We start from the raw sequence: 13692 nt of genomic DNA on the forward strand, positions 1-13692 counted from the left end.
AAGTACCTCTTCACCATCTGACCCAAACTGTGGCACTTTCAATCACTGTTTGTAGAGTAAATACGCTATTATCTCTCTTTGTCAATGTTGATATTGGCACTTCAGATTTCTGTGCCAGACTTAAGAACAGATCATTTAGGTAAACGTTTGCCATGTCAAGAAGATGGCCTCCATTTATCACTCTTTACATCCCCTCTCCATGAGACATGCTGCCGCTGTGCATTTCAGAGTATTCCCCCAAACCCTCAAGCCTCCCTTTTGAGACATCCCACACTCCCTCTCCATACCCTCTTCAACAAAATGCTGCCCTTTTTCATCTTAACCTCCAGCCTGTATCACTTCCAGCCTCGACATTCACCCACCCCCACTCTCTCTCTTCAACCTCCATCTTTTTTGCAGTTGCCAAAGCTCCTCTCTCATCTATAGCCTCACCCTATGCACCATCCTTCACCCAACATCCTCTATCCATCTCAGAAACTGTAACCTGTCTCCTCACCTTCCCACTCCTACCCTGTGCCCGCTTTCTCTCCCGAGTAAGCACCATCTCTTTTGCCACAAGTTAGCCAGACTCTCCATACCTGACTGCCCATCCCATTTCCACTGTCTTCCCAATGGCTCTTGTTCTCTGCCCCCGGGACAGGAATTACCAGCCCAGACCCATTTCTTTCTCCCCTGCTCTGACATCGCTAGTCTTTGGCTTTTATTTCTGCTGTAAGTGAAATATTTTTTTCTCTGAGGTCACAGTCTTCTCAAACTTTCATATTCATTCCTTTTTATTACCTACCCACCAGTTTACATTTAAAATAAAGTTGAGTAAATACGATAGTTGATTTGAAGAGAGATATAAGATTATTGTTCAGGTGATGGGAGGAAAACCACGAATTGTGGAGGTGGTAAAAGAACAGATGCTGATGTAAAATGCTGATGCAACAGGAGGAAAGGGCACTGGGGAAGCAGGAAGTGTTAAGTATTGTGAGAAAGTATCCAGGCATAGAGGCAAGCACAGTACTGCAGACCACAATGGGAATGCCCATGTGGGAAAAACAAAGATTTTGAACCTTTCTTAGGTCAAAGACCACGTTGAGAATCTAATAAAATCCAAAGACAGTATTTCTTAAAAACATGAACAACAACAAAAAAAACACATAAATAAGTAAAAGTTTGTATTTACCCCAGGAACTGGGAACCACCCATGAAGCCCAGAAGTGGATGAGGTTCAGAGACCCCGGCAAAGAAACATGGTAACTTTGGGAGGATAGGTGTGAGTGCCAGTCAGAAAAAGATTAATGCCAGCAAATGTGAGAGAACTTGGGCTTCATCCTAAGGAGTCAAGTAAGACCTTCAGAGGGGAAGTGTATGTTTTCAAATGCCCAGCTTTATTTACTTTAGCACAACGCATGTCCACCGTTGGTATGATTTTTGTAAAATCCATGTTTTTATTTCAGAAATTCTGGGCCAGTGATGTTGGCTTGAGGCCAGAAAGACCAAGCACTAACATATTTTGAATATGATGTCACAGATAGAGCACAGGAAACGATTATCACTGGGCAGATAAAAGGAAAACATCTTAAAAGAGAATATAAACTTCTTAACCTACTCTAGAGGCACCATGGAGAACATTTCTGTGCACCAGAGAAAGAAAACTCAGTAATGTGTATAAGTTGTGGTTTGCACGTGTGGAAGGTTAGAGAAAAAGCCACACCTGGATTGCAAATGTATTGGTCCCATCTACCGAGTGCTAGTCCACCAATCCAGAACAATTATGATTTTTGTGTTTTCAGTGTGCTAAGTATCAGTTCACATGTATTCAGACATTGTTATATGCCAAGCACTTCACATGAATTATCTCATGTAATCCCCTCATTACCTCTGAGGCTGATACACATGCAAATGAGGAGTTGAGGCCCAGACAGCTTAAGTGAAGAATGGCAGTTCATCCTACACCAAGATTAAGTTGAACAGCCTGACCCCAGAGGTCCATTCTGGATCCAGAAATGGTTTTCTCTCTCTCAAAACCAACATGGCTCAAACCAGACCCACAAACCATAATTGGATTATGCAGTTGGAATCTGAGAAACAGGAAAGTGCAAATGGTCAAAATAATGAGCACTCATTAAGCTCCTCAAAAAGAACAGCATGGCCTTTCAAGGCAGCTCCTACAAACATGTTTTGTTTGAAGGCAAGAACTATGAAGTTAGGCAGGACATTAAGGGTGTGATGATTGCTTTTAAAGATCTTGGTTGTTTTTCCCCCAATAATCGCTCCTCCACTTGTTTTCCCAAAGAGAATATGGAGGTGCTCACTTATTAAAAAATAAACTTACTCCCAAGTCCACCCCAGAGTGAGATCAAGTGGCCACTATGGGAATGATATGAAAATGGAGTCATTTCCCTGAAATTCCCAAGGGTGCTGTTTTGCTTTTAAGAGCAATGAAATCACCTTATACTAGTAATTTATTATTTCCACCAGTTATTCAAATATTTTGTCTACATGTTGAAAAATTAGTACTTATTCAAACAAGTTTTTGCTTTTAGAGCAAAAGCATTCTAAGTATTCAGTAAAACTAGGACTCTAGCAAAAGGATACACAGGAAGATAAATTAAAGACACATGCTCTTCTTTCCCTTAGATAAGGAAACTTAAAAAATTGTTTAAATAAAAAATAAAAGACTGTACCTCTCTTCAACAGACATTGGGTTTTACACACTGGACTAGATGCCTAACCTCAAGGACAAAGGTTCATTTCATCTGAACACCACTTGCTTGCTCATTGCCCTGATTTCCTTGCTAAGTAGGTTCAATCACTTCTGAAAATGGTGGCTCAGGCTTGTCTTCTTTTATCCCTGGTATTCTTAGCCTCAGACAATAATGGTATGAAGACTTAAACTTTATTAAATGTAGATTGTGGCTGACATTATCAGAACGAATTATAGTTTGTTGTTCAACAGTTGTCACGTTAGAGATGTTTTCTATGGCCACAGTTGTCATGTTTACCTGGATAATTGTCTGTTTCCCATCCAAGTCATAGATTGGCCATTAGACAAGAAGAAAGGGGAAATGGGAAGGGACAGTAAGGTGCATAAGAGGAGGCTTCCTGATTTTCTGTAGAGAACTAACTGAGGACATGAGACCAATTATTGTACCCAGAAGTGTAACGTTCTCCCTTCTAGAACTTCTGTGCCCTTGGTAAAAGCAGATGGAGACATGACTAAAATTAAGCAGCTTTTCTTCCTGGAAAACAGGGTCAATTATACTTTTTAAGAAAATACCTCTTACTAAACTAAATATCTCCATACTGTCCCCAGCAACCCGTCCTTCCGTAGGGAAAATTGTGTAGAACAAGCATGTCAAACTCGTGGCCCGCAGGCTGCATGCGGCCCACAACGAATATTTTTGCGGCCCAGCCAATATAACGGTATGTAAGAAAATGTTTTAATAAAAGTTTTGTAACTTAATTTTTACAATACCCTGTTATACATAATTATTAATAACAAACTACACGTTTGCTAATGACTGATCACTATAATCATGTTGCATTCACTTCCCTTACACACCTTATGCGCAGGCACACCATTTCTCTCCACTAATACCAGCAGCGAATATTTTAGCAGCCAATTGCTACATCATTAGTCTTGCACTGACTTGTTTGGTGTGGCAACAGGAAATATTTCGCTTTCGGAGAACAAGAAAAATAGTTTTACTTGCGTTACACTTATTAATTTGTGCAGTTACTCAGTGTCTGGTAAGTTAATGTTCAAGAAAAAATATTAATTTTTATTAAAATGTTCTATTATTTTATGTTAATGATTACTCATTTATTTCAGCCCTTTGTATTCAGCATGTCTCTATTGAAGTAAACCTATGTTTCTATGAAAATTGAAGCTTTTGTTCTTTTGTGGCCCACATAAACTTAAGCCTTGTTTATTTGGCCCATGTTAGCCTTTGAGTTTGACATGCTTGGTGTAGAAGGAAGAAGAGTTATAGTATGTAACTTCTTCAAAATTGAGGAAGGGTCAGGGAAAATACTCAAAGAAATAAACTTGGTAAATAAAGACAATAACTCATCCTAACAGCTTCTGAAACCTCACTCAAAGCATAACTGGTGCCTGGAAGCCAGAGTTTCCATGCAGACAGCATTAGCATTCGAGCACACCAGTGTGTAGGGAATTATTTTCCCCTGTCAGCTGTTTATCGAAACTACCCTCAGTCTCCAGCACACAGTAAGTGCCCAGTAATTAGTTTTCGAATAAATAGGAAGTCACCTCATAGAGCATCTAGCATGGACATGAGTTCCCTTTTAGTAGTTATCAGGTTTCAGATGTGTTAAAGTTATAAAAAATCTGGTTTGGGTCAGCAAGTTTGGTAAGCCAGCCTCATAAAAGAAGTTTGAGGAGAACGTTTGCACTGACCTTTTCTTCACATTTAAATGTCTCTGAGTTTGACAGGAGGTACCAAGAGATTTGGAAAAGGTCATCCCTCTTGCCTGAGTAGCTCAACTTCCACTTATCTACCTCAAGAAAGTAATAAGGGGTGTGAATAAAGATTTATGTGTGGAGATGTTCACCATAGTACTATTTAGACTTATCCATGGACATACATGTCCAGCCACAGGGTCAAGTTTAAATGAATTTGGGATCATGGTACAGCCATGCAATAGCATATCAGTGACCATTACACATGTTTTTAAAAGCTTGTTTAATGGCATATAAGACATTTCATTGGGGGAAACCAAGATGGCGGCATAGGTTAAACACCTAACCTACAGCCGGGCACAACAATATCAAAAACACAACTAAAAGTCAAAACGGACATCATCCAGAACCACAGGAAAGCTGGCTGACTGAAATGCCCACAATTAGAAGGAAAAAGAAAACCACAAGGAAAATCAGAGAAGCCGTAAAAGCTTGAGGTATGGAGACACGGGCGGAGACACGAGCCCGCGCGCGTGCGGGGAAGACGGAGCCGGAGAGGAAGGGGCGGCTGACGGCCTGGCTGGCGTTCTCTGGCGGGAAGGAGATAAAAGCGCCAGATTGTGCTGAACCCCAGCTCCGACTGCACTGAACCCCATTTCCCGGCGAAACCCTGGGAAGCCGGGCTCATGCTGGGGGAGTCTGGGCTGTGGGACGGAGACAGAGGAGCTGCGCAGGAGCCGTGCACGGGAATGCGCGCAGAGGAGGGTCTGTTGCCTGTGCCGCTGGATTGCCCTAGCGGGAAGGAGACAAAAGCTCCGGACTGTGCTGAATCCCTAGTTCCAACTGCACTGAACCCCAGTTCCGGGAAAGACCCGGGGAAACCAGGCTCATACTGGGGAAAACTGGACTGTGGGGCAGAGATGCAGAGAGGCGGCGAAGAACAGAGCACCGGAGGCGCGCAGGGGATTGTGCGCGGAGGATGGGCTGTTGACTGTGCCGCTGAGTCGCCCTGGAGGGAAGGAGACAAAAGCGCCAGACTGAGGTGAGCCCCAATTCTGACTACACGGAAACCCAGTTCCGGGAGAGAATCTGGGAATCCAGATTCATTGGGGGAGAGACTAGACTGTTTGGCAGCGCGCGAAACTCCAGGGCACTTTTCTCTCAGAGGTGTTTGCTGGGAGTACGGAGGGACACTGAGACACAGGAACCTCATAGGGCGGGGCTGACGGGAAGCCAAGGCGGTAGGCTCCGCCCTGTAACTCCGCCCCATCAAAGCTGAACACAGAGGCTTTTACAATTTTGCAAGTCTAGTTGAATGGGGCTGTCTCCCGGCATAGACACAGCTGATCCTCACAGCCAATTGGGCCGGAGGTCACATCCTCCCAGTGTACCAACAGCAACCAAGGCTTAACAACACCAAGACTTTGCACTCAGCCCACAAAGGGGGATATCAAGAGCGACCACCTAGGGAGATTGGGGAAGCTGAGCGATAGGGAGGCAGCCAAAAGGGGAAGACACCGAAACAGGTCACGAATATAAGGGATGCTGTAATTCATGCTGAGGGGCCACAGGCAGTAGCTGACCTACACTACATTGGAGACCCAGAAATGAGGGCATCTAGTGGTCGGTGTGAGATGACACCAGACTTCGACCACTCCCATAAGGGACACATTCAAGAGGCAGACGCAGTGAGCGCCGAAGCCTTGCTGCACCAAGACCCGGCACATAGGCGTGTCTTCCGCACAGCAACTCTTCCTTTATAGACACAGAGGGTCCGCACGGCCAATAGGCCTGGAGGACAATTCCTCCCAGTGACACCAACAACAATCAAGACTTAACTATACAAACAAGGACCAAGATGGAGGCATAGGGCAGAAGCCTGATTGCTGCCTACCACAACGGTTTTGAGACTACAACGGGAGAGCAGAGCAGACACCATCCAGAACCACCGGAGGGCTAACTGAGTGGATGCTATACAACTAGAATAAAAGAGAGGGGTACGCGGGATGAAGCTGATGCCGGTGACCCAAAGACCAAACTTTAAAAACTACGGCTCAGGCGACACAATGGTGGCCTGGAACGTGCTCGGTGCAGTTCCCCCAGCGGTCTCCGGCTGAGGGGAAGGCTTCACTCGCTGCCGAGCACGGACAGACGAGCCCCTGGGAGACATGGGGCGGGAGACTACGCGCTTGCTGACCTCCGAGTCCTTCAAGAATCTCAACACCCCGGAAGCGGCCAGGTGCGCACGCTCGGCGACCGGCCACCGCTGCAGACCCAAGGGCCGACGCAGCCACCCCGGACCAGCCCGCCGCCGCGCACCGGGCACACCGGAGCTTCGCCGAGCCCGCCGCCCAACGAGTTCTGCGGTGGCTGCCCTGGAACTCTGAGAAAATGGCCGAAGGAATTGCTGAGAGGGAATTGACCAACAGGAATTGGGATCAAGAAGACGAAACCCCGCTGGGTCCCGGATCCGGGTGAAGCCGCGTGCCCCTGGGTATGGGTGAGGCTGGGAACTGGGTCAGGGTGAGGCTGGGCCCCGGGTCCGGGTGAGGCCACGTGCCCCTGGGTCCGGGCGAGGCCATGCGCCCCTGGGTCCGGGTGAAGCTGAATCCTGGGTCCGGGCGAGGCCGTGCGCCCCTGGGTCCGGGTGAGGCTGAATCCTGGGTCCGGGCGAGGCCGCGGGCCCCTGGAGCCGGGTGAGCCCTGGGCCCCGGGTCCGGGCGAGGCCGCGGGCCCCTGGAGCCGGGTGAGCCCTGGGCCCCGGGTCGGGGCGAGGCCGCGGGCCCCTGGAGCCGGGTGAGCCCTGGGCCCCGGGTCGGGGCGAGGCCGCGGGCCCCTGGAGCCGGGTGAGCCCTGGGCCCCGGGTCGGGGCGAGGCCGCGGGCCCCTGGAGCCGGGTGAGCCCTGGGCCCCGGGTCGGGGCGAGGCCGCGGGCCCCTGGAGCCGGGTGAGCCCTGGGCCCCGGGTCGGGGCGAGGCCGCGGGCCCCTGGAGCCGGGTGAGCCCTGGGCCCCGGGTCGGGGCGAGGCCGCGGGCCCCTGGAGCCGGGTGAGCCCTGGGCCCCGGGTCGGGGCGAGGCCGCGGGCCCCTGGAGCCGGGTGAGCCCTGGGCCCCGGGTCGGGGCGAGGCCGCGGGCCCCTGGAGCCGGGTGAGCCCTGGGCCCCGGGTCGGGGCGAGGCCGCGGGCCCCTGGAGCCGGGTGAGCCCTGGGCCCCGGGTCGGGGCGAGGCCGCGGGCCCCTGGAGCCGGGTGAGCCCTGGGCCCCGGGTCGGGGCGAGGCCGCGGGCCCCTGGAGCCGGGTGAGCCCTGGGCCCCGGGTCGGGGCGAGGCCGCGGGCCCCTGGAGCCGGGTGAGCCCTGGGCCCCGGGTCCGGGCGAGGCCGCGGGCCCCTGGAGCCGGGTGAGCCCTGGGCCCCGGGTCCGGGCGAGGCCGCGGGCCCCTGGAGCCGGGTGAGCCCTGGGCCCCGGGTCCGGGCGAGGCCGCGGGCCCCTGGAGCCGGGTGAGCCCTGGGCCCCGGGTCCGGGCGAGGCCGCGGGCCCCTGGAGCCGGGTGAGCCCTGGGCCCCGGGTCCGGGCGAGGCCGCGGGCCCCTGGAGCCGGGTGAGCCCTGGGCCCCGGGTCCGGGCGAGGCCGCGGGCCCCTGGAGCCGGGTGAGCCCTGGGCCCCGGGTCCGGGCGAGGCCGCGGGCCCCTGGAGCCGGGTGAGCCCTGGGCCCCGGGTCCGGGCGAGGCCGCGGGCCCCTGGAGCCGGGTGAGCCTGGCCCCGGGTCCGGGCGAGGCCGTGGGCCCCTGGATCCGGGTGAAGCAGTGCCCCTGGGTCCAGCCGAGACCAAACCAGGGGGAGTCGGACCTGCATTACCACCATTTGTCCACCATCCAGAGCTGAGGGGTCAGTGCCGACATGTACTCATAGGGAACCGGTGGACATTGATATTGGGTCTCAAAAGAACTGTTGGTCCAGAAAGAAACTCACTACAGACTGATTCATTTGCCTGTCAGCATAACTATTTTTGCTCGTCGCACATTCAATTCTTATAAGTATATCTATAGTGACACATGATTTCGCTCATCTAGGGGAAATGATGAACAACATAGACTGATGAACAAGAACAGAACCAGAAACAAGGAGGCATCGATCGGACTATCGGGCCTCAGAGGGAGGATAGGGGAGGGTGGGGGGAGGGGGGAGAGATCAACCAAAGGTCTTGTGTGCATGCATATGAGCCTAACCAATGCTTAAGTTCAACAGAGGGTTGGGGCATCCAAGGGGAGGGGTGTGGGATGGGAATGGGGGGATGAGGACAAATATGTGACACCTTAATCAATAAAGAAATTAAAAAAAAAAAAAAAAAAAAAGAAAATATACAATACTTATGTGAGTTCTGTTTACAGATATGAAATAACCTCATTAGAATAGTAAAATAAAATGTGCAATGTAAAATCTGGCTTGTGCAATAAATTATTTAGGTTATTGCATTTTAAAGTGTAAATGTCCAAATAAATAACACTGTGCTGAAAAAAAAAAAAAAAAAAGACATTTCATTATATAATGATAAATGAAAAAAGGCAGGATACAACACAATAGATATAATATAATCCTTTCCTATCTATAATAGAAAGAGAAAGAGCTTTAGAAAGACACACATAAAGAGTAAATCAGAAGTTAACATAATGTTTTACAATTCTTAACTGTTTCAACCAGGTTAGACAGTCTAATCCTGGGGAAAACAGCATATTCTAAATTCCAGCAGTTTCTATCATATTGATGAGACACAGTCCCAGCCCACCTGCTACCACAATATGTTTCCTATGTTTTCTTCAAAGCTTCAGTGCATTTACCCAAATACCAGTACTTATGATCTGTGTGACCACAGGACCTAATGATGAGGAGGACTTGCTCAGGAAGCGAAAGTGGCAAGGGGAGGTAGGGAGAGTCAGACCTCAGCCTGAGTTTGCCATTGACTTGCTAGACAAGTCACTTAATCCCTTCAGGCCTCCCTTGTGTCATTTGCATTACACTAGGTGACTTTTAAGTTCCCTTCTAGCTCAAAAGTCCATGAAATAATTGCCTCTTTCCCTGCCCTACCCATCCTGTTCTAGGAGGTCATCATTGAATGAACTGCATTTGAAATGTGAGAGACTTTGCCCTAGCCAGTTTGGCTCAGTGTACAGAGCATCAGCCGAGGACTAAAGGGTCCCAGGTTCAATTCCTGTCAAGGTCACATATCTAAGTTGCAGGTTCCATTCCCTGTCCTGGTCGGGTGCATGCAGAAGGCAACCAATCAATGTGATTCTCTCACATCGATGTTTCTCTCTCTGTCTCTCTGCCTCCCTTTCACTCTCTAAAAATCAATGAAAAAATACCCTTGGGTGAGGATTAACAAAAAAATGTACAAAATAAAATGTGAGAGACCTTACATTTACAGAGGGAAAGAATGACTGTCCAATGAACTCTAAAGCACAAGAGAAGCCAACCACAAACACTTTGGCCACTAAACAGTCATCTTCCACCTTTCCCCTGGCTTCTGAACCTAAACCAGGAGATCTGCCTAGAGTTCTGCTTCTACCACAAGGGAAACCGGATATGTCCTTGACAACAGAGACCCTCAGCCTTTTCTGGGCCACAGCTACCTTTGAGAGCCTACAGAAAATGTTGACTTCTCCTCAGAAAAACATTCTTTCATATCAAATTATTGCTGACCATTCCATGGAGTCACAGACAGCCTAACATCCTTAGTGGCCCTTGGATGCAAGATTAAAAATCTCTGGTAAGAAAAATACTGACTTATTCAACAGAATCCCAGACAATTTTCAAGTATGCTGACTTTTCAAAATCTTGGCAACTAGAAATAATCCATGCAACTAAGGAGGCCCTTCCAGGCCTTGTGACTTGGGAGAAAGGAAAGGCAGAGGTATAGCATAGTAGGACAGCCTTGGAGTAAACAAGTGTCACAACTGCAATGAGGAGAGTAGGATCCAGGAACCCTGCTCCAGAGCCCATTTACAACCATAAAGCTACAGCCATCACCATGGCAACCTTACCCTTAAGGAGAATTATAACCACCATGCATTAAGTAGTTATAATGCCCCATGCATTATCTCACTTCATCCTTGCCACAACTCTCTGTGGCACTATTGCATTTTCATGGTACTCCATATCTCTCCATTACAAATGAGGAAACTGGGGGTCAGGAAGGTTAAGAAGCTTTGACTAATACACGCAACCAGCAAATATCAGGAGCAAATTTCACACCAGCTCTGCCTGGCCCTATTGTCCCACCTAAGCCTAACCATTACCAAGCAAGTCTCCTTGCTTAGCCTGGTCACTAGCTTGAGTTAGTTTCTTAGGAAACAACCACACACAAAAATTTATGTTAAAACAGATCAGCCTGAACCATAAAACCAAAGCTTTCTTTAAAAAATCTCTTAGCCATTCGAGTTGAGGAAGTTACCCTGGTCATAATACTATGCACTATTAGTCGATGTGCGTCAATTCCCCCTCTACCTTCACCTGTGGCGTTATGTTCTCTCTCAGTCCAGAAAATGCACAGCAGAATAATGGTGGAAACCAAAGTGAGACCATGAGTGTAGTGGGGACAGAGAACAAAGACCATAATCCAAGAAGGAACCATTTTGGATTGGATGTAAGTTAGAGTGGATGGAAGACATACTCAAAGGTCAGAAGAGGTAAGCGACTCTCAAAGATGCCAGAATAGTAACAGACAGATGAAGATAAAGCAAACACATTTTCCCTTTCAGCTGACAGGTGTGGGCTGTCCCTATCCAACTTAGCATGTTTTTAAAGGGGAAAGAAGGCCAAAAGAAGAGGTCATCTTGAATTAGACAAGGAGAGAAAGGGGTGCACCTAACATGACAAGATTACGTTTTCTGTTTCAGACATAATAGAAACTCACAATCAGAGGAAAGTGAGTTACAGAAGATGACATTTTTTTGCACTCCTATGTGACTAGGACATTCATATCTGCTACTTCTCGGTATCTTTCTGTGGCTCTAATACAAAATAAACACATTGTATTATTCTTACAGTTGCATTAAAGTGATTATTCTATCATGCTAGCAATTTGGAAATAGTGTATAGGAATCCTGGAAATTATATGAAACAAGCTCAAAATGGAAGAAGGAATTGCCTAAAACCATGTGCCCAATTTCCATTAGAAGACCCTCCTTACCACCCTCCTCTCACTACTTGTCATTTCAGAATTCAGGAGAACGTGAAAGAGATGGAAGAAAGACGAGGAGGACTTCCAGAGTAATTTACTTCCACCTAGATTGGCGGGGGTTGGGGAGGGAGGGCCATGGGCATAAAACTGTCAAAAGAAAAGGCAGATTGCACCTCCCATGACCCTCAAGAACTGGTTTCAGTCCAGAAATGAAAACTCTCCCTGACCAGGAATTCATCTAGTTTTTTCTCTCATCTTCAGGAAAGTCACTGGCTATCTGTGAGCCCAATGAAATGAGAAGTTCCCCAATGGAGGAGATTCTACAATTACTCTCAGCATGACCTACAGAGCCCTGCATTAGGTCTTCATAAAACTGATGAGCATTTGTAAACCTATATCTGTGTGGTCACTTTATTCATGTCAGTCTCCCCATTGGAAAATCAGTCCTCTGAGGGCAGTCTGGGACAGTGTTACTCACCAGTGTTACTCACCACTGTGCTCTCAGAAACTAGCACAGTATCTGCATATAGAATCTGTTTTAAATTTATTTGTTGAATGAAATAATAAACACTACGTCTCAGGAACTGGAAATATTCTGTTATTAGATGCCTGCACTGCACATGAAGTCAAATAGTGTTATTTGAAAGCAGACTTAGTTAAACTTACAGTTAAATATGTATATTACAAATTCTAGAGTAACCATACAAAAATTTTTAAAGAAGTAAACTTGCTATGCAAAGAGATGAGATAAAAAATAAGTCGTATAAATGCTTGATTAAAAACAGAGAAAGCAGAAAAAACTAGAAGGGTGGACAAAACAAAAATACAACAAATAGAAAATAGTTATGAATATGGTAGATATTAATCTAACTATATCAATAACCACTTTAAATGTGAATGGTCTAAATACACCAATTAAAAGACAGAGATTGACAGAGATAAATAGACAAAATCCAACTATATGTATGTTGTCTGTGAGAAACCCACTTTAAATATAAAGAGAGTTAAATACTTTATCCCAGGTTTCCTTCCTTTTCTTCTGCCTCTACTCTCTTATACATACACCACACACACACACACACACACACACACACACACACACATCTGGTAAAATAGAGCTAAAAATTAGTTACTTCTTGCTCTCAATACATTAAATCTTGTAAAATTATTTAACCAAGACTCTCACAAAAAAATTAAGAATGCAAATTATCTCATACCTTTCTGTAAGCAATTCCACAAAAAATGAAGGAAGCCCTTAAAAAACTTATTGAAGTCTTGTTCTTACATACACAGCCAGGATTTAACATGCAGTTGAAAATTAGTTTAACATGCAGTTGAAAATTGTCTTAGGACAATGCAATTTAACATGCAGTTGAAAATTGTCTTAGGACAATGATGAAAGAAAACATGCAAATATGACCCACATGTTAGCTTTGATATCTGTCCCCCAGAGCCCCATCAGGTTATCATTTCACACTTAACAAATGACAACCTCTCTTGCTGTGTTGCTTAAAGAAAACTGAAATTTCACTTACCTAATGAAAATAAGACTGTTCCCAACTTACTGATGCTTAAATTGGGCATATTCTCTCTTCAAACTTATTACTCTTAATAATTTGCACATTTTTTCTGTAAAAGAAAAAGAAACTGAGATTCAACTTTCTGAACCAAATCATCCACTAACCAAAACAATTTTAAACAACACATACAGAAAATACAAGGGGGAACATATAAGCATTTTTAATTTAAACAACAAATACCATATGGTTAATAATTTGTCAGTCAATTTTCTGTCAAACTAGCTAAGACTTGGTCTTCACAGTTGTATTCTAATTATATGGAGCAATTTTAAAAGCTCTACAGGGGAATAATAGCTCTGTTTACAGCAAAATTTGCAAATATACAATTGATGTGTCATAATTGTCCACTTAAGTTTTGTTGCCTCTACAGTTTTTTTACTGAATCAGTTGCCACCATATTCAAAATGAGAAATTTCACATGCTGTTTCCAGACTGACTTCTGAAAAATAGGTCTCTAATAGGCAACAATGATCTGAGCTAATAGTAACTGCTCCTTTTAGACAAGGCATGAACTATCCAGTTTGC

This window comes from Cnephaeus nilssonii (genome assembly GCF_951640355.1).
Source record: "Cnephaeus nilssonii genome assembly, chromosome: 15".
NCBI lineage: Eukaryota > Metazoa > Chordata > Mammalia > Chiroptera > Vespertilionidae > Cnephaeus > Cnephaeus nilssonii.